Genomic DNA, 18,530 nt, shown 5'->3' with positions numbered 1-18,530 from the left:
AGTATGCAAACACTGAAACCTGAAATACTAAGAGAAATAATAAAGAACAAAAAAAGAGGAATGCCTGGCTGGTATTGCTCAGTGGTTGAGCATTGACCTATGAACCAGGAGGTCACGTCACGGTTTGATTCCTTGTCAGGGCACATGCCTGGGTTGCTGGCTCGATCCCCAGTAAGGGGGCATGCAGGAGGCAACCGATCAATGATTCCCTCTCATCATTGATGTTTCTATCTCTCTCTCCTTCTCCCTTCCTCTCTGAAATCAATAAAAATAGATTTGTTAAAAAAGAAGAGGGATTTCTTTTGCACCTAACATTGAAGGGACCTATTGAGTCATATCTTCAAATTAAATTTAAAACAACTTATTTACTTTTGAAAGACATTAAACAGTTTTAAAATTCTATTAATGGAAGTTTTGCAGCTGAAGTGATATTTCCCAGATGTTTTAGATGGCAATTCTATTTCTGCCTATGTAACAAACACATGAAATCTTTTTTCATTACACAGCAGATATAGTTAGCCTAAACTTCAGCCTTTTTTTTAGTCACAGCTTTAAAACAGACAAATTAAAGGTATATTCCCAACAAAAAAATAAATTAAAACTTTTTCTAATGAAAAATACATTTTCCCCTTTATTAACACCCTATTGTCCTACTAAGTAGGCTCTCACTGGATAAAAGCCACCTCCCTACGCCTCCACCAAACAAAATCTCACACATGTGCGTGCATGCGTACACACACACACACACACACACACACACACACAGAGTCTGTCCTTCTTCCTCTCCTTCCCCCTCTCCTTATCATTAATACATATCATTTAGGTACTAAGGAACTTGCTGCTGACCTTTGTAGAGATCTCATGGTTTAAAATAATTTCTAAAAAAATTCTTATTTGATAAAATATTATATTTCACCAGTAGGATCACCAAATCATTGGCACCTCAGACATTATCTAGGAATCCCTGTTATAATAATGAAAGCAGAAAACCCACACCGAAAGGCTTCCCCCATATCCCTGGAAGCCATACCTGAAGAGGAATGTCCAAAAGTCCTTGTTAGAGTATCAGATAATTATGGCATCCCACCCTTTAAATCATTAACAAAATAAATTCTAAAGCCACTTAGCCATTTTTTATTCTTATTATTATCACCTTGGAAATGATTTTTAAGTATTTAACATCATGATGGCATATAGCCTGTATTTTACATATTCCAGGAAAATGATTATAATCACTTAAAAAATTAGAGTACAATTATGTTTGCATGGCAATTTCAAAACATCATATATTCCAGAATTCAATAAGAAGTACACAGAGCCCTAACTGCTTTGGCTCAGTGGATAGAGCGTCGGCCTACAGACTGAAGGGTCCCAGGTTCGATTCTGGTCAAGGGTATGTACCTTGGTTGTGGGCACATCCCCAGTATGTGCAGGAGGCAGCTGATCGATGTTTCTCTCTCATCGATGTTTCTAACTCTCTACCCCTCTCCTTTCCTCTCTGTAAAAAATAAATAAAATATACTAAAAAAAAAAAAGAAGTACACAGAGTCCTACAGAACACAGGATATCAAAGATATAATTTGGTAAATATTTGACATTACTCATGTAGAAATTCCTGCTCCATATCACTGTACGTTTCCTTATGGAAGCAACTTTATTTAATATTTTACTGCTCTTTGAAAGCAGAAATAATCAACCTTTCCTTATCCTATATAATAAAAGCCTAACATGCTAAGTGTCCGGTAGTCCAGTCATCCGTTCAACCAATCAAAGTGTAATATGCTAATATATGCTAAGGCTGCTCAACCACTCACTATGATGTGTACTGATCACCAGGGGGCAGACAGACAACCAGTCAACCAGTCGCTATGACATGCACTGACCACCAGAGGGCAAACGCTCAACTCAGGAGCTGCCCCCTGGTGTTCAGTGCACTCCCACAGGGGGAGTATCACTCAGCCAGAAGCCAAGCTCATAGCTGGCAAGCACAGCAGTGGTGGCAGTAGCCTCGCCCGCCTCTGCAGCAGCACTAAGGATGTCTGACTGCCGACTTAGGCCTGCTCCCCACAGGACACTCCCCACAGGACCCCCCAGAGTACACGATTTTTGTGGACCGGGCCTCTAGTATATCTTACCTAATAAAAGAGAAACATGCAAATTAACCATCACTCCGCTACACCCACAGCCAATCAGAGTGAGTATGCAAATTAACCCAATGAAGATGGAGGTTAATTTGCCTATGCAGGCACAGAGTGGCCAGGAGGGGCAGGATGCCTGTTATGAGGGGAAGGGGGGCGGTGGAGGGAGCTACAGGAGCGGTGCTCCAGACAGAAGCAAGGACTTGCCGGCTCCGGGGCGGACGGCTCCGGGGTGGCCGGGGAGCAGGGATGTGCCGGCTCCCGGGCGGCTGGGAGTGAAGCCAGGGGAAGGAAGGCCTATTCTTGCATGAATATTGTGCAATGGGCCTCTAGTATATATATATATAGTCGCAGAATTGCAGAATTGTGGCCATAAAAATCAAGCAAACATCCTGCTCCATAGTGTCTACCTGTGTGAAGGACTTAGTAATGTGAGTCTGGGATGGTAGGCTAGATAATGAGTAAACTAATAGTGGCAGAGAGATTCTTTGAAGGCCGCTAAACTTGAAGGCCAAATAACTTATTTGTAGCAAAATGTCACAGAGAAGGTCAAATATTCTAGTTTGGTGAAAGGGAAGGCAGAATGAAGGAAAAATTTAAGAGCTCCTAGAGCTGAAAAAAAAAATGTGTTCATTAAAGAAACATGAATTGTTAAAGTATTATCTAGGCATAGGCTGGTTTTAGCAGTGACAGACATGTAAGATCTGGATTCTAGAACAGTAGCAGAGAACAATTGAGTCTTTCTTGCAGTGCCCAAACATTTCTGAATATTTCAATAAATTCAATGTCAGAGGCAATTTTAGCATACATATATACTCTTCAAAAATAATATTTGGCATACATAATATACATTCTTTACTTGGTAATCTTTAATAGTATTTTAAGATTTTGGAGTGAATTAAAAAATGTCCCTAAAATTCATGCCTACTTGGAACCTCAGAATGTGACCTTATTTGGAAATAAGATGTGTGCTAGTATAATTAGTTAAGATGAGGTCATACTGGATTAAGCCCAGTGACTGTTGTCCGTATAAGAAGGTGTTATGAAAGACACATAGCATGGAGAACACCATGTGAAGGTGGAGATGGTGTGAAGTACTATGTCTACCAGTCAAAGAAGGCCACCGTCTGCTGGAAGTCACCAGAAAGTAGGAGAAATGTATGGAATAGATTCTCCCTCAGAAACTCCAGAAGGAAGCAACCCTGCCAACACCTTGATTTCAGCCATGTATCCTCCATAACTGAGAAAACTAATTTCTGCTGTTTCAAGCTACCCTGTTCGTGCTGTCAGTTACAGCAGCCCTAGGAAACGAACGCAGAACTCTAGTAAAGTGTTGAAGCATAATACCGTCTGTGCTACATTGCATAAGTGCTCAGGAGTGTTGAGCCACAGTAACATTAAACCAGTGATTGCACTAAATTAATAGCTGAGGAAATAGCTTACAATAATGTTACAGTGATGTGGCATAGCAATCTAACAGAATGTATGTGTTAAAGTGTGATATTTTCAGAATGATGCCTAATGGTTGCATAAGAAATGTTTGACATCTGTTTCTAAGCTCAGCCAGGTATATATATCTCACAAATTCTCCTTCTTCTGGCATATGAATTTTTCCTAGTCATCACTAATACGGCATATTTCAGGACATACAGTTCTCAGCATTTCTAAAGCAATAGAAAATTATCAGTACATTGTTTAATATACAGAGAGTGCTCTACATCTGATGATTCAGAAATTATGTGAATAGACTGGATTTTTAAGTTTCTTTGTGAAGTAGCAAATAAAGACTTCAGCACCCACTTGTTTCTTTAGTATTCAGCTTCCTCGGGCCTGAGACCTGTGCTGACCTCCATCGCCGCACTGCTCAGGATGGGTGCACCTTCGTGGGAGGCCTGGGCTCCGTCCTTCCCTACAGCCAATTCCTTTTATGCTTCTTCAGTCAACTACTGAAGCCAGGAAGATAAAAGCAGTAGCTTAGTTGTATCTTTCTGCACCTCCTGGGAAACAAATGGTAATTTATTCTATGTTGATTTCTTATCTGTTCTCCCTACCACGGCCTCATGGATCCAAATCTCATAATCTGGCCAATTCTTCAATAAAATGAATAGTTACCAGTTGTTTTTTTTTCTTGTAATCACAAATTCATTCTTTTAAAAAATGCTTTCACATATTTAATTTCTACTTTCCTTTGTCTTTTTCATAGCACGTCTGATAACACTTGGGCCCTGTTTCTCAGATAGTGTTATATTCAGAGAGATTGTCACTATAGTATATTTGTATCGTAAATGCCTACAGCACATCAGTATATACCTGTTAGAAATGTAAATTCTTAGGCCCCACAGGACACCCACTGAGTCAGAAACTCCAGGTGTTACCAACACATGCTAACATGTAGAAATCTCAGATTTAAACGTCTTTTCAGGCAGAGCAATCTGCGTATTTTGCACAGGCAGCAACAAGGTAATGTTTCCCGAGATGGCACGGTATACACATCTTGCAGCCACAGTATCTAATTCTTCTTTGCCCAACATCCTAAGTTCTATCAGACTCCTATCGTCAGGGCCCCTGAGGGTGAACTTCCTGGTGACTGAGTTCCAGTGAGGAGGCATCTGGAGATCTTACCTCTGAGTTTCCACATGGTTCATACTCTGAGGACTCAGGATTATAATCCCCCTAGAACACAGAACAGAAAGTTTTCTACTATGAGACAAAATCGAGCCCTTCAGTCTCAGGAATGCGGCTAAAAACCTAAATGACAATCAACGTGGGACTTAAAATACGCTTTTGAGCTATTACTGAAAAACTACGGCTGATGTTCCTTTTGACCTGAGCCATGAACTAGTGTGCTAGGACTGAACCATACTTTTTCCTCAGAACTGATGATCAAATTGTAAAGGATCTTACAAGCCATTTGGTAAACAAAGCTATTTCCTAAAAATTATATAAATACACTATTAGAAATAAAAGTAATATAATTGAAAGACTGTCATTTCATAATTATTTTACTCATGATCTCATTTATGGTTATCTAGGATTTAAGGTCGTCAATATCAACTGTATCCAGAAACCATAACACCATGTAATAATGTTACTGCACCTGTCCTCCCAACTCTGCGCTTAGTGACATCATGTTTGTAGTCCAAATAGGTGATGGGTATATTCCTACCATAAATATTGGCAAACGTGACACATCATGGTGCTTTTCCTCTCTCTAGAGAGTCAATGTTAGGGCTAAAGATTTCTACAAGTCCTATTAAAAATTGCTTTTGTAGAATAGACAGTAGATACTGGGAAGTTACTATATAATGTCATGCAATTCATGAAAGTCGAAGTTACTCAATTAAATGTTCTTATTTAATTGATAATAAAAATTCCCTTACTTAACTTACTTATTATTAAAAATTGGTATTTTTATTTAATCAAAAACAATGTGCAAAAGAAAGTGTACATTGTTAAAATGTAAACTTTTTAAAACTGTAGAATATTTTTCAGAACAATATTACTCTCTCTTCACAGATTTTCATCCATTCATCTTTCCCTTACAAGACACTTTCATTCAAGTGAAACTATACCTCTGCACCCTCTGTTCTGAAAATGTGAAATGTCCTTTTGAAAATCAACCTTACTAGTGAGTGAGAGGTAATTGGTTTCTTTTTGTCCATCTTTTAAACAGGAAAAATAAAGAGAGGGCACAGTGAGATTATTGAGGCAATTGAACCTGCATGTTTCATACTTCAAATTAGTATTGTTAGGTGACTCTATGAAGATAAAATCTCCAGCTTTGAGAAATTTGTATTGTGAAATGGTTTCCTTATCAGTGAGGTTAATGAAGATGTCAGCAAATGGGATGAGGCTTTGCCAAATGGAATTACTTTCACCTCCAATCCAACTTGGAAAAGGTGCTAATCAGTATATTAATCTTATCAGCAGCTAAGAAGGAGGATTTGGATGTAGCCATTTCTGTTCTTCATTAGAAAATCCTGAAAAGATAATTATTCTCAAAATCCATATATATCTATACAATGAAAAAACTATCTTCTGCTAAAGCAAAGACCTCTAAAAAGCAAAGACAAAGATGAAGAGATGGGCCAGAGAGAGTTTTGAAAGATCAATTTAGACAGAAACACATCTAAAAATTTTTTTAAAGTTTTCTGGAGTATTCAAGAAATGACCCAAGAATGTATTTTAATTAAACAGAATCATAGAAATAGAGCCATCACACCACAGAAAAATAATGACTGAATTGAACAAGATCAGTACCATAAATTGAAAATGATATGCCCCTTTGAAAATATTGAGGTATAAGATAAAAGGTAAGTTTACTGCTATAAAGTTCACTACGTTGGACATACAATCTGGATATAAAAAAATGGATAAGAACCCCTTTCTCACACTGTATATAAAAATAAATTCTAGTAAGATTGAAGACCTGTTAATGGTAAAATGATAAAACTTCTAAAAAAATAGCAGAACACCTTTATGACATATGGTAGTCAAACACTATTTAATAAGATAGAATCATCCAACCATAAAAGAAACAATTGATAATTTTGAATTGGTCAAAGTTATGGACCTCAGTACATAAAAAATAGCAGTAAGAGTGAAAAGGCAAGACACAGAGTGGAGAAGATTTAGAAAATCCATATAAAAACTATGCCCTGGCCTGTGTTGCTCAGTTGGTTAAGCAACATCCATGCACTGAGAGGTTGTCATTTCTGTTCCCAGTTAGGGCACATGCTAGATCCCCAGTAGGGAGCATGCAGAAGGCAGCACATTGATGTTTCTGTCTCATCAATGTTGCTCTCTCTCTCTCTCTCCCTCTCCCATCCTCTTTTTGTAAAAAAATCAATAAAAACATATTTTTTTAAAAAAAGAGAATCCAAATAATACCAAAATACATAAAGAATTCCTATAAATCAATAATAAAAGAAAAACCTAACTTTTTAAAAATGGATAAAATACCTTTTTTATTTTAAAATTGTTTTCAGTTATAGTTTACATTCAATATTATTTTGTATTAGTTTCAGGTGTACAGCAGAGTGGTCAGACAATAATGTATTTACAAACTGTTAGCCCTGATATTTCCAGTATCTAACTGTCACCATGCATGGTTATTACAATATTATTGATTATGTTTTCTATGCTGTACTAAAAATGGACAAAAGGCTTGATCAAATATTTCACAAAGAAGGCATTCTGATATCCAATACATTTGTGAAAAGACACTCAACATGATTAGTTATTAGGGAAACAGAAGTTAATAAACACAATGAGATATCATTATACAATAACCAGAAAAAAAAGATTAAAATACTGGCTCCTGGCCCATGTGGCTCAGTGGTTGAGCATTGACCTATAAACCAGGAGGTCATGGTTTGATTCCCAGTCAGAGCATATGCCTGAGTTGTGGGATCAATCCCCAGGAGAGGCATGCAGGAGGCAGCTGATTGATGATTCTCTCTCATCATTGATGTTTCTATCTCCCTCTCCTTCTCCCTTCCTCTTGGAAATCAATAAAAATATATTTTTTAAAAAATTAAAATACTGGTAATAGCAAGTGTAGATGTGGATTTGGAGTAACTGCAATTCTCATGTACTGCTTATATATACTTTTTTTGAGACACTGGTGATGAGAGTGTAAATTGGTACAACTATTTTTTAAAATTGGCAGTACTTACTAAAGTTGAACATACAAATATCCAACAACCCTGCAATTCTACTGATAAGTGTATACTAATAGAAATGTGTACAAATATCCCAAAAAGAGGTCTACAAGAGTGTTCTTGGCAACATTATTTAGAATAAACTTCAATTGGAAATAACTTAAATCTCTGCAGACATTACAAGAGATAACAAATTGGTGGTATATCAATACAATCAAATACCATAAAGCAAAGTAAGGTGACGTACTCCTGATAAACACATAGCAAGCACAGTTTGCAAAAGCCAGATACAAAAAAAAAGTAAATACTTACTATTTAATTCCACATATATCAACTCGTAGAGAGGAAAAATTAATCTATAGTGATTGAAGTCAGAATATTGCTTATTTCCAGAGAGGAAGCTAGAAGCAGTGACTGAGAGACAGGTTAAAGGACTGCTGGTAATTTTTATATTTTGAGCTGTGAGCTGCTTAAAAGGGTGTGTTCACTTTGTAGCATTTCATTGAGCTATACACTTAAAACCTGTACACTTTATATATGCTGTATTTAAATATGAAATTTCCATTTAAATGGGAAAAAAGTTAAGAAATTCAAGATGGATCATAAGATAAATATAATGGATCAATCTGAAGAAAAAGTTAAGAAAAATATAAGAACATTGATATCTTCCATCTGGAAAATTAATGACAGGGGAGGAAAATGCAAAGTGATCATTTGAAAAAGGCTAGAATGTTTTTAGTGTTCTTTAATATGCTTTAAAGCAGAAAAGCTGCACTATTTCCTTCTTCTGGAGGCTAAGTCTAGAAGCAATACAAATTATATAAGCAATAAGAAGATGTTTTTATCATCTCAGATAACTTGAAATCTTGAGGTAGAGATTTTCCAGTTTTAGTTAATTTATTGGTTGAATAACATAATCAATAACTCAATTTTATTTCATTTTTCCACACCTGCCGGTTGGTTTGTGGCTAGAAGAATGAAACAACAACCTTGACGAACTGAAAACAATCAAGATTCACACCCTGGTGCTGACGAAAGACATCATTTCCTTTAGAGATTCATGTCTCTTAGGAATTCCTGAGAGTGAACAAAATCTCTTCTTAATAAGAGGAATACTTGCAAAGAAAATATTGGCACATATTTTCTGCCACATGTAGGATAAACTCTTAAATATCCTTTGAAATTCCCATTAACAAAACATGGACCTTTTTTGAGCATTATTTTATGCCTTATATAAATTTTTGTTTCTCTTTTTAATAAAATGTGTTTCTTCCTTGGGGATTTACTCTCTCTACTGGGGATTACTCATTACTAATAAATTCAACTAGATAATTAAAATAAGCAGGTGCTAGATGCATTGTCACATTCAATTTTCACAAAAACCCTATGAGGGAAGGTAGGTCAAACTAAAGGGAAGCTCAGAAGGGTTAAGTGACTTTGCCAAGGTCATACAGCTCAGTATGGAAAACAAAAATTCAAACTCTGGACTGAATGACATCCTTAAATGGGAGACCAACACGCTTTTTTGAAAAGTGATCAATAATAAATATTTTAGGCTTGTGGGCCATACAGATGTAGCATGAAAACATCAAAAATAATACATAAATTAATTAGAATAGCTGTATTCCTTAAAACTTTACTTTTTTAAAGTGGTAGGTTTTACCCAGATCTATTAATAAGGAAACAATAAGACAAATCTAGGTTGAAGAATATTCTAAAAAGTAACTGAACTGGAGTCATCAAAAAAAGGTGTGCTAGGGACAAGGATTGTTCCAAATTAAAGGAGACTAAAGAGACATGATAACTAAAAGCAACATATGATTCTTGAATTCTTGATGAATGAAGTAAAAAAACAATACTCTAAATGAAAAACTTGTGGGCAATTGGGGGTATCTGAATATGAACTGCATAAGAAATAATATTACTGTATTGATATTAAATTTCCTGGGTAAGATCATGGTATTATGATTATGTAGAAGCATGTTCTTTTCTTTGGAGATACAAACTAATAAAGTATTTGGAGAGAAAAAAAGTGGTGGGGCTGTTTGTCTTGTGTCCATAGTTTGCTGATCCTCACTTTAAATGTCATAATACTCTTGGTGCCTTACAGGAGTTTTATTTATTTATTATCTAGACCTCCTTTATGAGAAGATCAAAAGGTTCTAATGTCCCTCATCTTGGTAGAACTTTAGACAGGTTTCCTCCTGACGATAGGCCCCGGATCCGTTTTCTTATAACACCTACTTTAGAAAAATTGCAATTGTAATTATTTCTTTCTCTACCCATACAGATATAAGACTTCTACAATCTAGGAATGTCTTTCTCAAGGACCTAGGACCCCACTGACCCTCTGAAATGATATAATCATCAAGATAGTGACCCTGTCTCTCCCTCTCTGTGAGGGGACAGGAGACTAACTTGCACAAGCTCCAGTCAGATGTCCTAATCATATTGATCACCTTTTGTCCAATGTCTTCCAGTACTTTCCCAGGAACTTACCCAGTGCTTCAAAACTCTCCAGCCTTTTGTTTCATGAAGTTGAGTTCAACCTTTTTGCCCTATTGCAATAGCCTTAAGTAAAGTCTTCTTTACCATTTTCTTTTATAAGCACCAGTGCAATTTTTCTTTAACCTTTTTATTCTAGGGCTAGAGGCCCAGTGCATGAAAATTCATGCACTGGAGGGGGGGGGTTCCCTAAGCCTTGCCTGCCCCCTCTCACAGTCCGGGAGCCCTCAGGGGCAGGAGGCGACCCGGTGATCAGGGGAAGGCGACGCCCCATCACACCTCTGCTGCTGCCACTGCCAGCAGTGCAAGCCTTGGCCGGCCCTGGTTACCTGAGCCTCAGTCGGCCCTGGGCAGCTGGGCAGCTGGGCAGCTGCCATCTGAGGCTTGCCTGCGCCTTGGGCTGGCACTGGGTGGCTGGGGGGCTGAGGGGACTGTAGGACTCTGGAGGCAGGTGCGTGGAGTGGCTGGGCCCACCTGGGGGTGGGCCCAGCCTTGCCGTGCACCTGCTGCCCCAACGGGGCTGAGGGGACTGGGCGCCACCATCTTGTGACTGTGGGCACTGCCATCTTTGAGGGGCAGTGAATTAACATATTCCCTCCTTATTGGCTGTGGGCGCCACCATCTTTGAGGGCGGGGTAGTCAATTAGCATATTCCCTCCTTATAGGCTGTGGGTGCCACCATCTTTACAACAGCATGAGGGTCAATTAGCATATTCCTTCTTTATTATATAGGATATCCTTGGCTACTAGGTCTCAAAGTACGAGACTGGGATAAATTAGTAATTGTGATACAAAACTGACGTTATTATTTTACTTGTGGTTCTTTTTGTATTTGATTTTTCATGAAATTAGGATCTTAAAATATAGCAAAGTAAAATAGATTTGAGTGACACCCACATACATCCAATCTTTTACCACAAACTTTGCATTCATCAACAGAAAACCATGTGGATCACCTGCTTCCCAGAGAAGACATCTTCACTTTTTAAAAGGGTGACTTTAATGTGATACCTTGGGAAGCTCTGGTACAGTATTTAGGAAGATGAGGCTTTCCTTTGCTCACCATATCATACAGCATGTGGTCATCCCGGTGGACTGGTGAGTCTAACCCTCAAAAAAGAACCAGGAGCAAGCTGTGTTCTACTGGTGGGCTTTGTTTGCCAAAGATCACAAAATCATGATCTCAATCCTGGATAAGGTAGCTCTACATTGTTAATAAACCTGGTACTGTAATTCTTTAGTTTCAGAAAAACCAGACAACACTGACTTTTCTGTGATCACCTTACTCTGGTGGTAGCCTTAGAGTTTTTTGTTTGTGTTCCTTTCCCTGAAGTCCAATGGCAATATTTTTAAAGGGGTAGAAAGGAAAGTAAGGTGGAAGAGAACGAGTCCACTGGATGTGCTGTGCATTGAATAAAAACTCAGCCAAGGGTTGAGTAGCAACTGAAAGCCACTATGGAAACCTTGATTCTTGACTCAAGGTCATGTCCACCTGGAAGAAAAGATGGCTTATTCTTCACACAAAAGCATCCTTCGTTCTCCTAGCCATACTTCCTACATTCACAATTGTCATGGGCCACAATTATTTTTTCTCTCTCTCTTTTAAATAACAAATATTCAATATAACTTTGGACTTGAATGAGAAGCTACTAGTTCTAGATCAAATTATACTCTGAATTGATGGCATGGAGTGAGTATATACTGCAAGTTTTAAAGAAAAAACAATATTCGCTTCAGATACCTAATCCCTAGTTCTGATTTTTCCAACAATCCCCCCAACAATTGTATGTTTGACTCTTAAACTCCTTTAGGTATGAAAGATGATGACAGTGATGTGAGAGGTCCATACCAGTGTGGATTAAGAGAAATGGCAGAGGCAAAAGTGCATTGACAATGTTACAACATTATCCAAATGCAAATTATGACTGGTAGGCAAGGGAAATTTTGTTCTTTTGTTGTTCTTTCTGACATACTTTTTGATCCTCGTCTCTTTTTGCCTGCTTCCTATCAACTCATCCCTCCCCAATCCCAATACAGCATTAAGGGCTTAGTAAGTAGTCACTCTTCCCATCAGTAGTCACAGTATGTTTAAGTTGGTTGATTTTCTTTTTAATTTAATTAGAATTTTAATGAAATAATTGAAACTTTACATAATTTGCATGGTGATTCAGAGGATTAGGTTTACTTTGAGGATTTTTAAAAAAGTCTTTAGAGGAGAACAGACAATAAACAAAAATGAATGAAATCCTCATAGCAATTTATTGAGAATAGTGAAAAGGAAAATGCTTGGGAAATTCCACTTACACAATATCCTCAAGAAAAGCATTCAGTCATTTACTCTGACAGTACAGAGAAGTAGAAATCTCCTGAGCCTTGCCATTTTGCTTGTCCAGTCATCTATTGTGTGTTCCTCAAACCAATGAAAAACTTGCTCACAGCCACTCAGATACTGTTTTTCTTCATACTCTTATCCTGTAATTCCCTATCTTGGTTAAGAATTAATGAATTTTGTGGTTAGTGCCTTTATTTGAATATCCTTTTGGACTAGGATGAATAAGAGGATCATAAAGGAATATATAAATATATTATGCATAATATATATATATACACACATGCATATAGTAGTTTTCTTAACTATAAAATATTATATGTTAATCTATATAACAATGACAAAGTTGGGCACACAAATATATATAGATAATTTTTTAAAAATAATAGTTGCATGTACTGATCTCTTATCCTTTACCAACACTCTAGGAGTACTTTACCTTCATTATGTTATTTAATTCTCACAACAACCCTGTAAGAAAAGAATAGTTATATTTATTATTTTATATAGAAAGGAGATAAAGTGATTATAGGGAACAGATCACTGGACAAAAAATCTTGCATAGGCACCTACTCCAGAATATGTTAATGGATATAGTCTATGAGGTCAACATGTACCAGAGCCCTTAGTTTTACCCCAAGTCCCTCCCCTTAACCCTACCACCTCACACTTATTTCATCTTGCTGGGCTCCAGTCCTCTCCTGTTAACTGAAGGCTTGGGGTTTCATAATCTTTAAAGTTCCTTCTACCTAGAACAGTCCATGAGTCAATAGGGAATATGCCTATAACTTCATGAAAAAAAAAAATCAGTTTTAAATATTTTGTTTTCCTTTTTATGCACACCTTACAAACTACGCACAAACGTTTTTATAAGCCAAAATGATCCTGTATACATTTTAAGAAATCTCCACAGACTTTATTTCCACAGATTGATTCTTAGTTTTCATGGAAATTAAAGTGGAAAGCAGCTCATATTTGCAAGTGAGACTTCCAATTATGGTCCTTGTTATGCAAATATAAAGTTCAACTCTGGAACAGAATGTGAAAAGAAACAAAAACAAAACCAAGGCCTTTAAAAAAAGGGATTTCTTTTTGCCTTCATGAATGTAATGATTTCTAGAAAGAAAGATAAGTAATAGCATCCTGATTTATCTTCACCTTCTTTCACCCAGATTCCACTGTTTCTTTCTCTAGCATGTTGTGGTTGGATATACCAGATTTATTTTTCATTTCTAATATGAAACATTTTAAAAAGTGACTATATTTTCTTAATTTCTTTAAAAAGTTTATGTTATAGAGTGGCAACCAAAACTGAATAAGAGAGGCCTAATAAAAATTATTGTGTATTAAGCACTTTGATCCAAGCAAAGTCTAAGTTCTAATTTAGAAGAAGTGAATTCAATACCCCTGGAAGATGATAGCGAGATCACACCCTGCCCTTTGCCTCTTTATTCCTCATTCATGCAGGACTTGAGAGTGGCAGTTATCAACCTTCATGCCCTTCACTTCCAAGACTGCTTTCCAAAGGACCAGCAGTTGGCTAAATTCTCAGGGTAGGAAAACGAAGGCGCTGACTTGGGGACCTCCTTTCACATCTTCCTTCCTCTCCTTAGCTTCTCCTTGATCTAGTGTCAGGGACCTTCTCTGTATCAGCAGGAATCCTAGTAAATTCTTCTTTCTCACCCATTTTCACTTGAGAAACCTATTTACCATTCATAATCCAGCTTCAGTATTACCTCTTCTAGGAAAATCTCCTGCAACCACCAAGACAGACACTGTCTTCTTTTTGTTTCTATGGTTTTATAATAGTCATGATCCTATATTGTCATTTATCTGGCAAATACAGGTGTAAAGAATATAAGACTCTTACCCTCAGGCAGCCTGATGTACTTTAAGTTGGCAAAGATGTTAGTGAATAATATGATACCAAAAAGGGGGAACATAGTATAGAATTTTCTTTTGAAAAGGTTTCCATGAAAAGGTGAGAGTAATTCAGAGTATAACTTAATTCTCCCACTAGACTTAGAAGATGGATACTCATACGTGGTTATAGTTCTACCACTTTTCAAAATGTTTAATATATACTCTGACAAATAAGTATTGAGTAATGAAATGAATGGATTATATGTTCACACTCAATTGTGAAATCTATGAGTTATATTTCCATTTAATATTGCATTACTGATATATGTAGATTAGAATCTCACTGCAGTTACTTATTAGATGAGGAAACTTGCATGAAATCCTCTTTCTATTTGAGGCTCTGTTTACTTATTGTTCAAAGAGGAAAAATATCTACCTTAAAACTATTTGGGAAATTTAAAAGTATTCCTTGTTGAAAGTATTTGACAGCTACTATGCATTAAAAATATATGGTTTCTCTATAGTGGATTTTTTACTATCCAGTCCATGGCATCAGTACATACAAATTATTGTTTTGTGAAGACATTCATGTGGAGTTTTGCTTTTCCCTTGCTTAGATTGGCCATGGCTTTTTTGTTTCTGGTTATATAACATTTAAGATTGGTCTTTTAACATTCCTGCAAATTCCATGAGTTATTTAACAATTCTGAGCAATTATGAATCTTGAGTGATCAAATTCATGTTCTCTTTAATCATTACAACATCATATTAAGTAGGTACTTTAATGAGTCCCCATTTTATAGATGAGGCAACTGAGGCTCAGAGATGTGAAATATTATGCCCAAGATTCACAAATACAATATGGCAGACCCTGTATATTATTATTGATCTCCTGACCTGAGAGCTTGGATCAAACCTCTCCATTAAATATACATCTCATTCTTTTTCTCTAACCTCATACTTTCCTACAACTATTGAATTATCATAGTCAATGGTAGCATAATAAATTGCCTAAATTCCTAATAAAATCTTTGACAAATATGAATCGAGTCTTTGCTCACATTTCCACTGACAAATTGCTTTTTTGCTTGTGGGTTGTCTGATTCATTTGTGTCTCTGTATAAAATTGACTTGTATAAATAATATATTATAGAATATAAGTAATATTATTATAATATATAATTTAATTCTATTATGTATTGTATAAATATAACATATATTCTATATATACACATATATAACCTGACACCTTAATATTTATTGTATGGTATTGGTTATGCAATGTATAATAGTTTATTTTATGTTGTATTATAGTATACTAGAAGCCCAGTGCACGAAATTCGTGCACGGTGGGGGGTTGTCCCTCAACCCAGCCTGTACCCTCTCCAATCTGGGACTCCTGGAGGGATGTCCAACTTAAACGGGCAGTCGAAGATCCCTCTCACAATCCAGGACTGCTGGCTCCCAACTTCTTGCCTGCCTGACTGCCTTCCTGATTGCCCCTAACTTCTTCTGCCTGCCAGCCTGATCACCCCCTAACCACTCTGCTGCCAGCCTGGTTGATGCTTAACTGCTCCCCTGCCAGCCTGTTTGCCCCCAACTTCCCTCCTCTGCCAGCCTGGTCACCCCTAACTGCCCTCTCTTGCAGGGTTGATCACCTCCAACTGCCCTCCCTTGCAAGCCTGGTCCCTCTCAACTGCCCTCCCTTGGAGGCCTGGTCCCTCACAACTGCCCTCCCTTGCAGGCCGGGTGCCTCCCAACTGCCCTCTCCTGCTGGCCATCTTGTAGTGTCCATCTTGTGTCCACATGGGGGCAGGATCTTTGACCACATGGGGGCAGCTATATTGTGTGTTGCAGTGATGATCAATCTGTATATTACTCTTTTATTAGATAGGATAGAGGCCTGGTGCATGGGTGGGGGCCAGCTGGTTTGCCCTGAAGGGTGTCCCGGATCAGGGTGGGGTTCCCTTGGGGTGTGGGGCGGCCTGAGCGAGGGGCCTGTGGTGGTTGCAACCCAAGCAGAGGCCCTGGTATCTGGAATTTATTTTCCTTCTACAAGTGAAACTTTGTAGCCTGGAATGGAGCCAAGCCTGCTGCTCCCTCTGGGGTGGCAGCCATTTCTGTGGCAGTTAATTCACCTTCTACAATTGAAACTTTGTAGCCTTAAGCAGGTGAGTCCGGCCAGGGTGTGCAGAAAGCTTTGCTTCCCCTGTTGCCACCGGCAACCCTGGCCTGCTCTCTCAAGCTCCATTCTGCCACCATTTGTTTGAATTTGTTTACCTTCTATAATTGAAACTTTGTAGCTTGAATGGAGGCTTAGGCCTGCAACGGCTATGGAAAGCTTGGCTTGCTCTGTTACCTGGGAAACCTTGCTCTCTGTGGCTGTAGCCATCTTGGATGGGGGTTAATTTGCATACTCGCCCTGATTGGCTGGTGGGCGTGGCTTGGCTGGTGGGTGTGGCTTATGTAGCGGGTGATGGTTAATTTGCATATTACCATTTTATTAGAGAGGATTGCATAAAGTTAGTATTCATCATATGTTAGTTTATTATTATATAATAATTTATTAAGTATTATGTTGATATTTAAAAAGTGGCAAAGTAGTTAGTTTTCCCAAAAGCATTTTGAGGTAAAACTATGAGAAAACAAGCATAGAGAGTTCAAATATTTTAAGAAATGCCACTCAACTGAGAAGTAAAATAAAAACAACATTTTTAGACTCAATGTCCAGTATTCTTTCCGTTTTGCCATTGGACATTTCTTTTCTACACGGAGTCAAGATATTTCTTTATATAAGTCTTAACCTTAACCTAGATCTCAAGCTAAGGATGATCCTAGATGTTTACTCTCTGTGATACAGTAGCTTTAAAATATATAGTTTTTTTTTAAATATTGAATGAATATTGGTTTGAAAGCAGCTGTTTTCCAGGCTAAACAATCTTTGTCTTCTTCATTTTCTATATTCAATCAGACCTGGTATTTAAAATGTCATCCTTCAGTGGTTTCTGAACTGCTTGGTAGAACTCAAAATTGCAAAACTATAGGGGACAGAATTGACATCGATACATGAATGGAACTTATTTTTTAAAGGTATATGATATCAATGCATTTCTTTGCATGTTTCTCATTTTTAAAAAAATCCATGAAGTGACTATAAAAAAACCCTGATTACAAAACACAACCTTTTTATATATCTAAGAGAAAATACTGGTTATAAAGAGTTGTCATATAAGGCATACTGGTTAATTAAAGTCTTTATGGGCTTAAAGTAGAATAAAGTCATAAAGGATATGTATTCAGAAAAGTCTGGGCACAGTCTTGTTCTGTTTCAGAAAAGGCCCACATGAAAAGCAGTGTGTCTGACAAAAACTCTGGATAGATGCTCCAGTCCCATACAGCACACCCACCGTCTTGGCCATTTGTTCCTTAGATGAGAACTCTGGGGACTAAAGACAACAACATTTCTGGGAACCTGGAAATGTCTCCTCCAATTCCCTGAGCTCAGGGCGAGCTGTGTGAAGATGCTAGTGAACTCGGCTTTGGTGATGGATAAAAGGCTTCCTTTCAAATTTCAGCTGCCTGGACAGCACTTTCCTTGACTGTACAGTAAATCAACCAGGCAGTGAAAGAAGTGGTGGTACCCCAAACAGCACAGCCCTCAGGTCAAAGAAGTCTATTTCTCTGTTTTCTACCCTGGAGTTCCAATAAAGATTGTGACAACAGGATGATTTTGCTCACCTCACAGAAAACAAAATAACAGAAGGAAACTCATCAGACGCGTTGCCCAGGATGCAGCAGATGCTGTGAATCAAGGCCCAGCAGCAGCGGTTCTCCATGTTCTGCCACAGGCGGAGTTCAGCTGATCAATATGGGGGTGTGTGCTTGGAGTGCCTGAGTCCAGGCACGCATTTCAGCAGACCCGCCAGGAAACTTTCCCCTTCATGATATTTGTCCTCTTCCTGAAGCTAACAAACAATAGATAGCAGTAAATGTGTATTACGACTTGAGAACTTTAAATGTCACACATTTCCA

This window comes from Eptesicus fuscus, chromosome 15, assembly GCF_027574615.1.
Source record: "Eptesicus fuscus isolate TK198812 chromosome 15, DD_ASM_mEF_20220401, whole genome shotgun sequence".
NCBI lineage: Eukaryota > Metazoa > Chordata > Mammalia > Chiroptera > Vespertilionidae > Eptesicus > Eptesicus fuscus.
This window is presented reverse-complemented; position numbering follows the sequence as displayed.